This window comes from Balaenoptera ricei, chromosome 3 (genome assembly GCF_028023285.1).
Source record: "Balaenoptera ricei isolate mBalRic1 chromosome 3, mBalRic1.hap2, whole genome shotgun sequence".
NCBI classification, from domain to species: domain Eukaryota; kingdom Metazoa; phylum Chordata; class Mammalia; order Artiodactyla; family Balaenopteridae; genus Balaenoptera; species Balaenoptera ricei.
In genome coordinates this window covers 106,762,915-106,776,359 of record NC_082641.1, presented here as the reverse complement: position 1 = coordinate 106,776,359, position 13,445 = coordinate 106,762,915, and positions in this window count along the sequence as shown.

Here is a 13,445-nt window from a genome sequence, read left to right as displayed (position 1 = left end):
GGCTGGAATAAACAGTGGTGGATCTTGAATGTTACCAGTTCAGGGAATTTGCAGTTTTTTGTGTGGGATGTAGGAAGCTATGTTGAAGCCGGAGAGAAACAAGATAAATTTAGACCCCCTCTCTTTATGGTTCTCAGTAGACAAAAGATTGCTGTTAGCTTTTGTCTTCCATGCACTAACATTTTAATTTATCAGACGCTAATTATTAAATTATGTCCAGCTCTTCCTGGAACTAGATGCATCTCTGAATCCATCTCCCATTCTTTTAAGGGTACATTTACCACAATTCAGAGCCTTGAAAAGACACTGTAGTCTTTGTTTTGCTGCTGGAGATGTTCAGGTAAGAATATCTGACTCAACTGTCAGCAATTAAGCTGACTCAACCAGTCACTGGCTAGGAGGCATAAACCATAGAATTCTAATGCTCAGTATTTAGTTTTCCTTTTCCTTTCTTCCCTCCTATTGAAAACTTTTTTAGATGCTGAACTCTTTGTTGGAAAGGAACAGGTCAGTTTTCTTTTGGGCTTTAAAATGCCTCCCAGAGAGGTGACACTAGTAAAACTCAGATGTCCCCACTGAGAACCTGAGTCTCAGAAGAATGAAATTGTCTGAAGGTAGTTTTTCATGGGCAGGGGCAGGGGGGAGGGGGGCAAGAAAACAACAGCATACACTTTTGGACCTGCTATCCTTCTGTGTGACTCAGTACTGAGAGTCATGGAGATAAGCAAACTCTTGGTCTCAGCTAGAGAAAACGTCCCTTCTATTTTGACCAGCCCTCTACTAATCAGGTCACCGTATCCTGTATTCACGTCTTCACAAAGCCTTGCTTTCATTCTCATTGGAGGCTGATCTCTATTCAGGACCTTTGTTGTTGAGGACCACCAAATAAAAGAAAAGGGATCTGATGTTAGCCGGGCCAGGGTGGACAGAACTGTGAAGTGGAAGCTTCTTAGTCTCAAAATGGGGCACTCTCCTGGGCCAAGCACTTCCCCTTGCTTCTGCATCTTCTCATTTCTCCTAGTTTCAGGTCTTTGAAAAATGTTAATCCTGCTCTGTTTGTTAGGTTGTGACCCATCTATATAATCTTGTTGAATTGAATTTGGGGGATTTAAAATACTGTTTTATATGGCATAAGCAGTATATTTGAATACGTTGGCCTCTTGGTGCAGGGAAAATTTTATCATGCAAGTTGCTACCTTTTTTGCATATAGAATTTATCTGTCTTTAGAATTTTAAAGCTAACTGAGATATAACAGGTCATGCATTCTAGTCATCCCATTTTACAAATGAGGAAATTAAGATTCAGAGATAGCAATCAGTATGGTGACCAACAAACTGTCCTGATTTGCCCTGGGCTGCAGGTTTCCTGGTCTACCTTGCTTTCAGTGCTAAAACTGGGAAAGTCCAAGTTGATCATCCAAACAACCAATTAACTAACTCAAAGTTTCATAGTAGTTATTGATACATTATAAACTAAAACCCATGCTTTCTGACTTCCAGCATAATGCAATAAAAATATTTCCTCGTTCATGAACAACATATTAAGGTTCTACAATACTGTAATGATCAGTTTGACTTTATGTTCTAGAATGTTTACAAAAGTTTTCTCCCACTTCTGATTTAGGCCATCTTATCCCTGAGAACTCAGCATTAGTACATGAATTTTAACCTAATTCAAATTTAATGAGGATAGTGGGCTATTTCTGTCTTTATCAGATTGAGAAAAAAAATCAATGAACTGTATTGAGGACAGCCAAAGAAAGCATTTGTTTTGGAAATTCATTTAGGACCAGAGTACAGGATCTAAAATACATGAAGCTTAGATAAAAGGCATAAGGCAATGGATAGGAGTTCTGTATTAATAAAAATTGGGACAATTAACCCAAGCACTATTGGTAACAATTCTTCCACCTCAAATCCTTGTGGATGTAGCTATATATAAAGCAGTGAAGTCAATTGATACATGTAGCTTTCAAACTGTCTCACTAATGTATAGGTACAGCTCCTGCAACTCTTTGTGGCTCCTTGTGATAAGGGTGGAATGCTTAAAAACCCAGGCTGATAAAACATGCTGAACCTGTGTGAAGGCAGACCTTCTCTTTTATCCACTTCTTAAATATTGGTGATCCATTGGGTTCGTCTTAATCACTATTTTCTTTTCATGCTACGTGCTATTGGGAGGCAAACTCATCCTCACCCATGACTTCAGTTACTATTTATAACAGGGTGAGCGAATGTACTGCATGCCTGCACGTATGCCGTGGCACACATCGCTGACTTGTTCTTGTACTCATGACCGCTCAGCATTGATTTGGCCTCAGAGTCTTTCCAAACACATGTCTTCAATCTAACTATGGACTGATCAGATTTGGCACCAAATCTATTCGTGGATGCACAATTAATTAATCAGTCTTGGATCCAGATTAAACCCAAATTTATATATCAAAGCCAGACCTCTTCCAACCTGTATAGCTGAAGGTCTGACAGTCCATCTCTACCCGAGTAACTTAAGGGTACTTCAATTTCAACATGTCCAAACATGAAATACTCATTTTTACCCCCAAACCTGTTTCTCCTCTGTCTTCTTTACACCTACCATTCAGTTAGTACCAAAGCCTGTACTTTATTCACTCTTGAATCATTCTTCACTGAAAGATAAGAAAAAGGTAAATATTTGGGGAGCATGCACTTACAACTTTACTGAAAAAAATTACTATTGAAAAAACTCTAAAAGAATTCTGAATATCACAGTGAATATGTATCTCTTAATAAATGTGGAGAAAGCAGTGTAGTTAACAGTAAGAGAATATACATTTTCAAGCTCCATGGAATACTTATAAAAATTGGCCATGTATTAGTGGACACACAAACACATATACACAAATGCTCAATAAATTTCAAAATGGAGAATTTATTTCAGCCACATTTTCCTAACTTGAGTACATAATAAATTATCAACAAAAGAAGAGCAAAAATAACCCATTCACTTGAAAATTGTTACGCTTCTTTCTATAATAAAACCTGAGTAAAATCAAAAGAAAAAGCCAAAAGTATAAGCAAGTTAGAGCTGAATCACAAGGAGAAAATGACCTGTAGAATGTGGCCAAAGCAATATGCAGGAGAAAATTCAGAGCCTTAAAAACATTTATAAGAGAATATTAAAATTGAAAAATGATCCGAACCTAGAATTCTAGGTTCAGAATGTTGATCTGATTCTGTTTCCTTACTGATAAACTCTTTGTCTCTGGGACGTGTTTTAGGATAGTTTCTTTAGTGTTTGGGTTCTGAAATTTCACCAGGGTGAGCCTAGTGTTTTGTTTTGTTTTAATTTGGAGTTTTGCATTTGAAGATCTGATAAGAACATTCTACTATTATTATCTATATTATAATGTCTACTAGTTATATATATTATAATATCTACTAATATTATCTATTACTATTTCTTCCTCTTTTTCTTTTGCAATTTTGAATTCCTACTAAATGGATAATTATTCTCTCAGATCTCTTCCTCATGTTCCTTATGTTTTCTCTCACATTTTTCACCTCTTTCTTTATGCATTACATAGTAGGAGAATCACTTGTCTCCATCTTCCAGCTGATTATATGACTGTTTTGCTAGGTGCATTTTGCTATTTGGACCATCATATTTTGATCATATTTTTAACTTCTGAGATCTCCCTTGTTACTTTTTCATTGTAATCTATTCTTTTGTTTGAACACAATATCCCTTCCAACCAATTTGAGGAATTTAATTATGTTTATTTTGCAGTTTTATTTAATTTCCTATGTTCATATTACTTTGTAGTTTTCTTTGCTGTGATTCCATCATTTCCCCAGAGGTTCATTCTTCTACTTGTTGAGTATAGAACTTGTTATTATTATTTTTTTAAGTTATATTTGATGTCTTTTCTCTTAGTTTTTTTTTTTTTTTTTTTTTTGCAGTTGACAAGAAAATTAGTTATTTCTGAGATATACATTTTAAAGTAATAACTAGGATTATTACTTATAACATTATACCAGAACATATAAGATTTTTAGAAATTTCATGCAATGTCTGAAACATTTATATTAACATATTTCCATACATTTTCTCTTAGTTTTCCTCAAACATTTAGACATTCTGATTCTTCCCAGCTGTAGATATGTGTCTTACCCGAAATGAAAATCACTGAAAAATCACAGTGTTCATGTAACACTGAAACAGGTTCTGATTACAGGAGCCCGGCTCCAGTAGTTTGTGTGGGGAGGTGGGGAAGTGTGTGTGGGACCAGAACACCAGGAGGCCAGTTCCTCCAGCTGTCCATAGGACTGCTTCTCCAGCCTCAACCCTTCTGGAATTTCCTATGCCTCAAACCCCACTTTAGAGAGCCACGTTCGTGACTTGAATCTGCAGACCGATCAAGAGTCTGTAGCTGTAAGTAACCACTCCCTTCATGACGAGAGGGATGTGGGTGGATACTGATGTAAATGTTTTGTCATCCTTAATTAATCACCTCACCAACTGTCTTTGTCCTGCTCTTTCCCCTAGTTCCCACTGTTCCTGCTCGTTGGATTATTTTGGGGCACGGTTGGGAAAACACACTCTGTCTGACCTTCTGTTTCTTCTGTATGAGATTGTGACTTCCTTAGTTCTTTTAGGTTTTACTTGGAATCTGGTCTGAACTGCTATATCTCCTCCAGAAATCCAGTTGGTGTATCTCTTTCAAATTTACTGCTCTGCTAAGATTTATTTTTTAATATGTATATTAATGACTTTTCTGTCACTTTAATGGGATTTTTTTTTTTAGAGTAAATCTTGTGTGCAGTTAGCCAACTTGAACTGGAAGCCAACTTGTTGTTTAGGCCTTCTATATGTAACCGGGACTTTTCCATTTTATTGTTCCCTCTATTGAAGAATTTAGAACAAATGCCTCAAGGCCAGGTCAGAAGTATTCTGTTATGCCCCAAAGACTCTGCCCTGCTTACGGTCAATCAGAATTCCTTGCTGAGACATATTTCAGATGTCGTCTTCCTCAGAGTGAGAATTTAAAGACCACCTTTTCTCACCTTGTAGGGAATATAATCACAAAGGCTCAAACTTTGTACATGTGTCTCGAAATCTACTTCACATTTATCTCAGGAAGTTTCAAGAACTTTATACAGTAAGGACTCCTGGTTGTTTATCTTTTCACCCCGGAGTTTTCAAGGAGGTTATACAGATTAGGCCACTTTGAATTCAGTTATGTTTGTAGAACACTTTTAACTTTACCTAGCCTTTCATGTTGATATTTCATTTGAACCTCCTGACAAATTTTCTCAGTGGATGTGTAGTATTACCCTCATTTACCACATGAGGAAGTTGATTCAGACAGGAGCTCAGTCCTCAAACCATGAAATTCCTTCTCTTGAATACACCTTATGTGGATTTCTTTAATGACTGAGGTAAGATCAGTATCCTTAGACAAAAGCTGATTTTTAAGTCTAGGTATGTATCCTTGAGGCTAGACAGGAATTAAACTAGACTGTAAGGGTTGGACCCAATATTTACTGAGAAAAACGTGCCTGATTATGACAGATTAGGTTTTTATATTATTTTTAAAAGTCATAGAGCCAATTACTCCTTTAAAAATCTCCCCTGAGAAAAACAATTTCAAGCATAATTATGGAAATTATTGCTTTAAGTTGCTTGATCACCTGCATTAACTCCATATTTCTGCTCAGTTTCCCTTTATCAGCCGTATCAATTATCTACTATTGTTTTAAAAAGACCCTCCCCCCAAGCTCATTGACTTAAAACAACCACCATTTATTACTGCTCCCAAGTCTACCAGTCGGCTGGGTAGTTCTGCTGATCTGTCCAGGCTCAGCTGATCTCAGCTGGGCTCAGTCAAGTGTCTGTGTTCAGCCTGAGTGTTGATTGGGAGCTGGCTACTCTACTCACATGTCTCCTGGTTGGCTGGCTGGCTGTTGTCTGGAGCAATGTCTTTCATCATCCAACAGGCGGACTCAGGCTCGTTTATGTGGTAGCATCAGAGTTCCAAGAAAGCAAGTGAAAGCTCACCAGGTCTCTTGAGCCCTATAATTAGAATTGGCATAATGTCACTTTGACTATACTTTGTTAGTCATAATAAGTCATAAAGAGAAAAATGAACCCTGGTACACTGTTGGTAGGAATGTAAATTGGTGCAGCCACTATGGAAAACAGTTTGGAGTTTCCTCAAAAAACTAAAAATAGAACTATCCAGCAATTCCACTCCTGGGTATACAACCAAAGAAAATGACAACAAGAATTCAAAAAGATACATGCACCCCAATGTTCACAGCAGCATTATTTACAATAGCCAAGATATAGAAGCAACCTAAGTGTCCATCAACAGATGAATGGATAAAGAAGATGTGGTACATATGTACAATGGAATACTACTCAGCCATAAGAAAGAATGAAAATTTGCCATTTGCAACAACATGGATAGACCTAGAGGGTCTTAATAAAACAAATCAGAGAAAGACAAATACTGTGTTACCGCTTATGTATGAAATCTAAAAAATAAAACAAATGGATAAATATAACAAAACTGAAACAGACTCACAGAAATAGAGAACAAACTAGTGGTTACCTGTGGGGAGAGGGGAGGGAAGAGGGGGAAGATAGAGGTAGGGAATTAAGAGGTACAAACTACTATGTATAAAATAAATAAACTACAAGGATAGATTGTACCGCACAGGGAATATAGTCCATATTTTATAATAACTTTAAATGGAATATAATCTATAAAAATTTTGAATCACTATATTGTACATCTGAAACTAATATAATATTGTAAATCAACTACATAAAAAGATATTTATTTTAAAATAAATCATAAAGCCAATCCAGATACAAAAGGTATGGGGCTACAAAGTCACATTGGAAGGGACATGGATACAGAGAGGAGAATAATTGGCCTAATTTTTGCAAACAATCGACCACACGTGTTTGTACCCATGCCTCAGCTACTGTAGCTGGTAGCTGCTACAGGCTTTCCTTTCTGGAGAATTGCCCTCAGCTAAAGGGGGCCTCATTGTCCTATTGATTATGCCCTATCTTTCATGTGAGAGAGAAGGAGGTGCAGCCCACAGCAAATTACTGATGAATGTGTAAATTCCAGACCAGCCTCCTTGCCTTGAAGGGCGACAACTCTGCGGTGTGGTTTAAGTTCCAGAGCCTCCGTGCAGTTCAACTCAAGCCTAGACTTCATCTGAGACCACATCCTTGCTCTGCTTTTTCTCCTCCCCTCTCTTACTTTCCTCACCCCCTTTACGGGTTTTTCCTGAAGAGAACTTCCTCAATAATTCACAGGCATCCTTTTCCCTCCCTTAGGCCCTACATCTAGGAATCCCTACGAAGATGGATGTTTTATGATGACATGATATTAAAAGACAGCAGACACTTGTCATTAGTACATATTTATAAACACAGTTTCATATTTTTAGCTTAGTTGCAGTCTCTGTGAGATTTCAAAATGCTATTTTATACTTTGGTAAAAATAACAATGGCTTATGTTTGCTGAGTGCTTACCATGTACTAAGCTCTGTGCTCAGTAACCTATGTGACTTATGTGATCTCATCTAATCCTCGCTATAACCATTTGAAATAGCTATTATTATAAGTTTTTATACTTTTTGTGTTTTCTAACTAATTTCACATCTGGAATTTTGTTCTACTATTCTTTACTGTAGCAACAAAAGATGTCTGCATCTGCATAAAAATAGCCTTTGACGCAAGGTATGAGGAAACACATGATGAGTGTCACAGACAAGGTAACTTGACCTTCCTTCAACCAGGAAAATCAGGCCTGTCTGGGTTCATCATTGAACAGTGTTGATAGGGAAACCTAATGGACATGGGAACATTCCTGTTCAAAACACGGAATCTTTTCAGTGAAGTCAGTTGGTCACCGTGAGCAATTTTGGTATTGGGTGTTGCAAAGTGTTTTGTTAAATAATACATCTGTGGGTTCAGACCATGTCTGTCTTAGTTATTAAAAAGTTGTATCCTCTCAGGTTTTCATTAAGGAGCGTTAATTCATTCATACAACAAACATTTATTAAGTTTTCATCACTACATGTAAGGTACTTCTCCCTCTCTCTCTCTCCATACATCTATAGTAAGTATTGTGGACGTCATAGGAAGATGAGATATGAGTCAATAGCAACTGTTCAAGTCAGCGAATCCCTAATTTCAGCAGCTGCAGAAGGAAATAGGAAATCTTATAAAGGGAGGGTCAAGGAACAGGCTTCAATTCTTTGTTAGTTGTGTGGCAGTGCTTTGTCTTTTTCAGTTTAGGGGGAAATGGCCTCTGACTCCAAGGGAAAATCCAGAAAGGAAGACCAGATAAGACTGTTTGGCATGGTGCTAAGCCAGAAACCAAGGCTTGGAGATGTAAAGAGAGCGATCCCCAAGGTTACACAGCTAGGAACTGGTGCAATCCAAATTTGAACGTGAGTGCTGTGCTGCTTGCTGAACTAGCAGGAAATGAATGAGTGAGCAACATGGTGATGGGTAGAGGCTGCTTCCTGGAGAGGAGTTCATGCAGTACGGATTTCTCCTACAGTAAAAGCAAGGAAAACTCCAACAAGTAGCAGTCCATGAAGCCGCCATGATTCCACTCACCTGAGCTAAACCCCCGCAAATTTATTTTTAGGGATTTTAGCTGAATTTATAAAATTAAATACATTTAGTGACACAGAAGCAGGACAGACATTTGAAGAAAAGGGGAACTTGAGAGACAAACGGAGTAATGAATGTGTTTTGAGTTTAGCCGGTTTGGGTTTGAAACCTCTGCTAAAACTGCCAAGAAACTGCCAAGAGGCTTAAACTTGGGAGCTTTTATAAAAAAAGTTTCTCCGGAAAGTGAATAATTAAGACATAAATCTTTCCCAGAAAGAAAGGGAGCCCATTTTACCAGGAGATCCGGTCCCTTATTCTGTAAGAGATTGAAAGCTGCCAATGGGCACTCTTTGAATTCCCCTGGCTGGGGGGATGTTTACTGGCATCGAGCCCACAAGTGACCCACCTATTTGCACACCCCACAGGAAGGATCCACAGGAATAATTCAAGTTCCCAAAAACCATTTGTTTCATCTAGAGAAACACAATCACCCCAGAGCTCCATGAATGCCCAGCCTCGCCTCAACTTTTAGTGGATTTTTTTTTTGTTTTTAACATCTTTATTGGAGTATAATTGCTTTACAATGGTGTGTTAGTTTCTGCTTTAAAGCCAAGTGAATCAGCTATACATATACATATATACCCATATCTCCTCCCTCTTGCGTCTCCCTCCCACCCTCCCTATCCCACCCCTCTAGGTGGTCAGAGAGCACCAAGCTGATCTCCCTGTGCTATGCTGCTGCTTCCCACTAGCTATCTATTTTACATTTGGTAGTATATATAAGTCCATGCCACTCTCTCATTCCGTCGCAGCTTACCCTTTCCCCTCCCCGTGTCCTCAAGTCCATTCTCTACTTCTGCATCTTTACTCCTGTCTTGCCCCTAGGTTCTTCAGAACCATTTTTTTTTTTGAGATTCCATATATATGTGTTAGCATGCGGTATTTGTTTTTCTCTTTCTGACTTACTTCACTCTGTATGACAGACTCTAGGTCCATCACCCTCACTACAAATAACTCAATTTCGTTTCTTTTTATGGCTGAGCAATATTCCATTGTATATATATGCCACATCTTCTTTACCCATTCATCTGTCGATGGACACTTAGGTTGCTTCCATGTCCTGGCTATTGTAAATAATGCTGCAATGAACATTGTGGTACATGACCCTTTTTGAATTACGGTTTTCTCAGGGTATATGCCCAGTAGTGGGATTGCTGGGTCGTATGGTAGTTCTATTTTTAGTTTTTTAAGGAACCTCCATACTGTTCTGCATAGTGGCTGTATCAATTTACATTCCCACCAACAGGGTAGGAGAGTTCCCTTTTATCCACACCCTCTCCAGCATTTATCATTTGTAGATTTTTTTTTTTTTTTCATTTGTAGATTTTTTGATGATGGCTATTCTGACTGGTGTGAGGTGATACCTCATTGCAGTTTTGATTTGCATTTCTCTAATTATTAGTGATGTTGAGCATTCTTTCATGTGTTTGTTGGCAATCTGTATATCTCCTTTGGAGAAATGTCTTTTTAGGTCTTCTGCCCATTTTTGGACTGGGTTGTTTGTTTTTTTGATATTGAGCTGCATGAGCTGCTTGTAAATTTTGGAGATTAATCCTTTGTCAGTTGCTTCATTTGCAAATATTTTCTCCCATTCTGTGGGTTGTCTTTTCATCTTGTTTATGGCTTCCTTTGCTGTGCAAAAGCTTTTAAGTTTCATTAGGTCCCATTTGTTTATTTTTGTTTTTATTTCTATTTCTCTAGGAGGTGGGACAAAAAGGATCTTGCTGTGATTTATGTCATAAAGTGTTCTGCCTATGTTTTCCTCTAAGAGTTTTATAGTGTCTGGCCTTACATTTAGGTCTTTAGTCCATTTTGAGTTTATTTTTGTGTATGGTGTCAGGGAGTGTTCTAATTTCATTCTTTTACATGTAGCTGTCCAGTTTTCCCAGCACCACTTATTGAAGAGGCTGTCTTTTCTCCATTGTATATTCTTGCCTCCTTTATCAAAAATAAGGTGACCATGTTTGCGTGGGTTTATCTCTGGGCTTTCTATTCTGTTCCATTGATCTATATTTCTGTTTTTGTGCCAGTACCATACTGTCTTGATTACTGTAGCTTTGTAGTATATGCTGAAGTCCGGGATGCTGATTCCTCCAGCTCCGTTTTTCTTTCTCAAGATTGCATGGCTATTTGGTGTCTTTTGTGTTTCCATACAATTGTGAATTTTTTTGTTCTAGTTCTGTGAAAAATGCCATTGGTAGTTTGGTAGGGATAGCATTGAATCTGTAGATTGCTTTGGGTAGTACAGTCACTTTCACAATGTTGATTCTTCCAATCCAAGAACATGGTATATCTCTCCATCTGTTTCTATCATCTTTAATTTCTTTCATCTGTGTCCTACAGTTTCTGCATACAGGTCTTTTGTCTCCTTAGGCAGGTTTATTCCTAGGTATTTTATTCCTTTGTTGCGATGGTAAATGGGAGTGTTTCCTTAATTTCTCTTTCAGATTTTTCATCATTAGTGTATAGGAATACAAGAGATTTCTGTGCATTAATTTTGTGTCCTGCTACTTTACCAAATTCATTGATTAGCTCTAGTAGTTTTCTGGTAGTGTCTTTAGGATTCTCTATGTATAGTATCATGTCATCTGCAAACAATGAGAGCTTTACTTCTTCTCTTCTGGTTTGGATTCCTTTTATTTCTTTTTATTCTCTGATTGCTGTGGCTAAAACTTCCAAAACTCTGTTGAATTATAGTGGTGAGAGTGGGCAACCATGTGTTGTTCCTGATCTTAGTGGAAATGGTTTCATTTTTTCACCATTGAGAACGATGTTAACTGTGGCTTTGTCATATATGGCCTTTATCATGTTGAGGTAAGATCCCTCTGTGCCTACTTTCTGGAGGGTTTTTATCATAAATGGGTGTTGAATTTTGTCAAAAGCTTTTTCTGCTTCTATTGAGATGATCATATGGTTTTTCTCCTTCAATTTGTTAATATGATATATCACATTGATTGATTTTCTTATATTGAAGAATCCTTGCATTCCTGGGATAAATCCCACTTGATCATGGTGTATGATCCTTTTAATGTGCTGTTGGATTCTGTTTGCTAGCATTTTGTTGAGGATTTTTGCATCTATGTTCATCAGTGATATTGGTCTGTAGTTTTCTTTCTTTGTGACATCTTTGTCTGGTTTTGATATCAGGGAGATGGTGGCCTCATAGAATGAGTTTGGGAGTTTTCCTCCCTCTGCTATTTCTTGGAAGAGTTTGAGAAGGATAGGTGTTAGCTCTTCTCTAAATATTTGGTAGAATTTGCCTGTGAAGCCATCTGGTCCTGGGCTTTTGTCTGCTGGAAGATTTTTAATCACAGTCGCAATTTCAGTGCTTCTGATTCATCTGATTATATTTTCTATTTCTTCCTGGTTCAGTCTCGGAACGTTGTGCTTCTCTAAGAATTTGTCCATTTCTTCCAGGTTTTTCATTTTATTGGCATATAGTTGCTTATAGTAATCTCTCATGATCTTTTGTATTACTGCAGTGTAAGTTGTTACTTCTTTTTCATTTCTAATTGTATTGATTTGAGTCTTCTCCCTTTTTATCTTGATGAGTCTTGCTAATGGTTTATCAATTTTGTTTATCTTCTCAAAGAACCAGCTTTTAGTTTTATTGACCTTTACTATTGTCTCCTTCATTTCTTTTTCATTTATTTCTGATCTGATCTTCATGATTTCTTTCCTTCTGCTAACTTTGGGGTATTATTTTTCTTCTTTCTCTAATTGCTTTAGGTGTAAGGTTAGGTTGTTCATTTGAGATGTTTCTTGTTTCTTGACGTAGGAATGTATTGCTATAAACTTTCCTCTTACAACTGCTTTTGCTGCATCCTACAGGTTTGGGGTCATGGTGTTTTCATTGTCATTTGTTTCTAGGTATTTTTTGATTTCATCTTTGATTTCTTCAGTGATCTCTTGGTTATTAAGTAGTGTATTGTTTAGCCTCAATGTGTTTGTAGTTTTTAGATTTTATCCTGTAACTGATATGTAGTCTCATAACGTTGTGGTCAGAAAAGATACTTGATATGATTTCAATTTTCTTAAATTTACCGAGGCTTGATTTGTGACCCAAGATATGATCTATCCTGGAGAATGTTCCATGAGCACTTGAGAAGAAAGTGTATTCTGTTGTTTTTGGATGGAATGTCCTATAAATATCAATTAAGTCCATCTTGTTTAATGTATCATTTAAAGCTTGTGTTTCCTTATCTATTTTCATTTTGGATGATCTGTCCATTGGTGAAAGTGGGGTGTTAAAGTCCCCTAGTATGATTGTGTTACTGTCGATTTCCCCTTTTATGGCTGTTAGCATCTGCCTTATGTATTCAGGTGCTCCTATGTTCGGTGCATAAATATTTACAATGGTTATATCTTCTTCTTGGATTGATCCCTTGATCATTATGTAGTGTCCTTCTTTGTCTCTTGTAATAGTCTTTATTTTAACGTCTACTTTGTCTGATATGAGAATTGCTACTCCAGCTTTCTTTTGATTTCCATTTGCATGGAATATCTTTTTCCATCCCCTCATTTTCAGTCTGTATGTGTCCCTACGTCTGAAGTGGGTCTCTTGTAGACAGCATATATACGGGTCTTGTTTTTGTATCCATTCAGCCAGTCTGTGTCTTTTGGTGGGAGCATTTAATTCATTTACATTTAAGGTAATTATCAATATGTATGTTCCTGTTACCATTTTCTTAATTGTTTTGGGTTTGTTATTGTCAGTCTTTTCCTTCTCTTGTGTTTCCTGCCTAAAGAAGTTCCT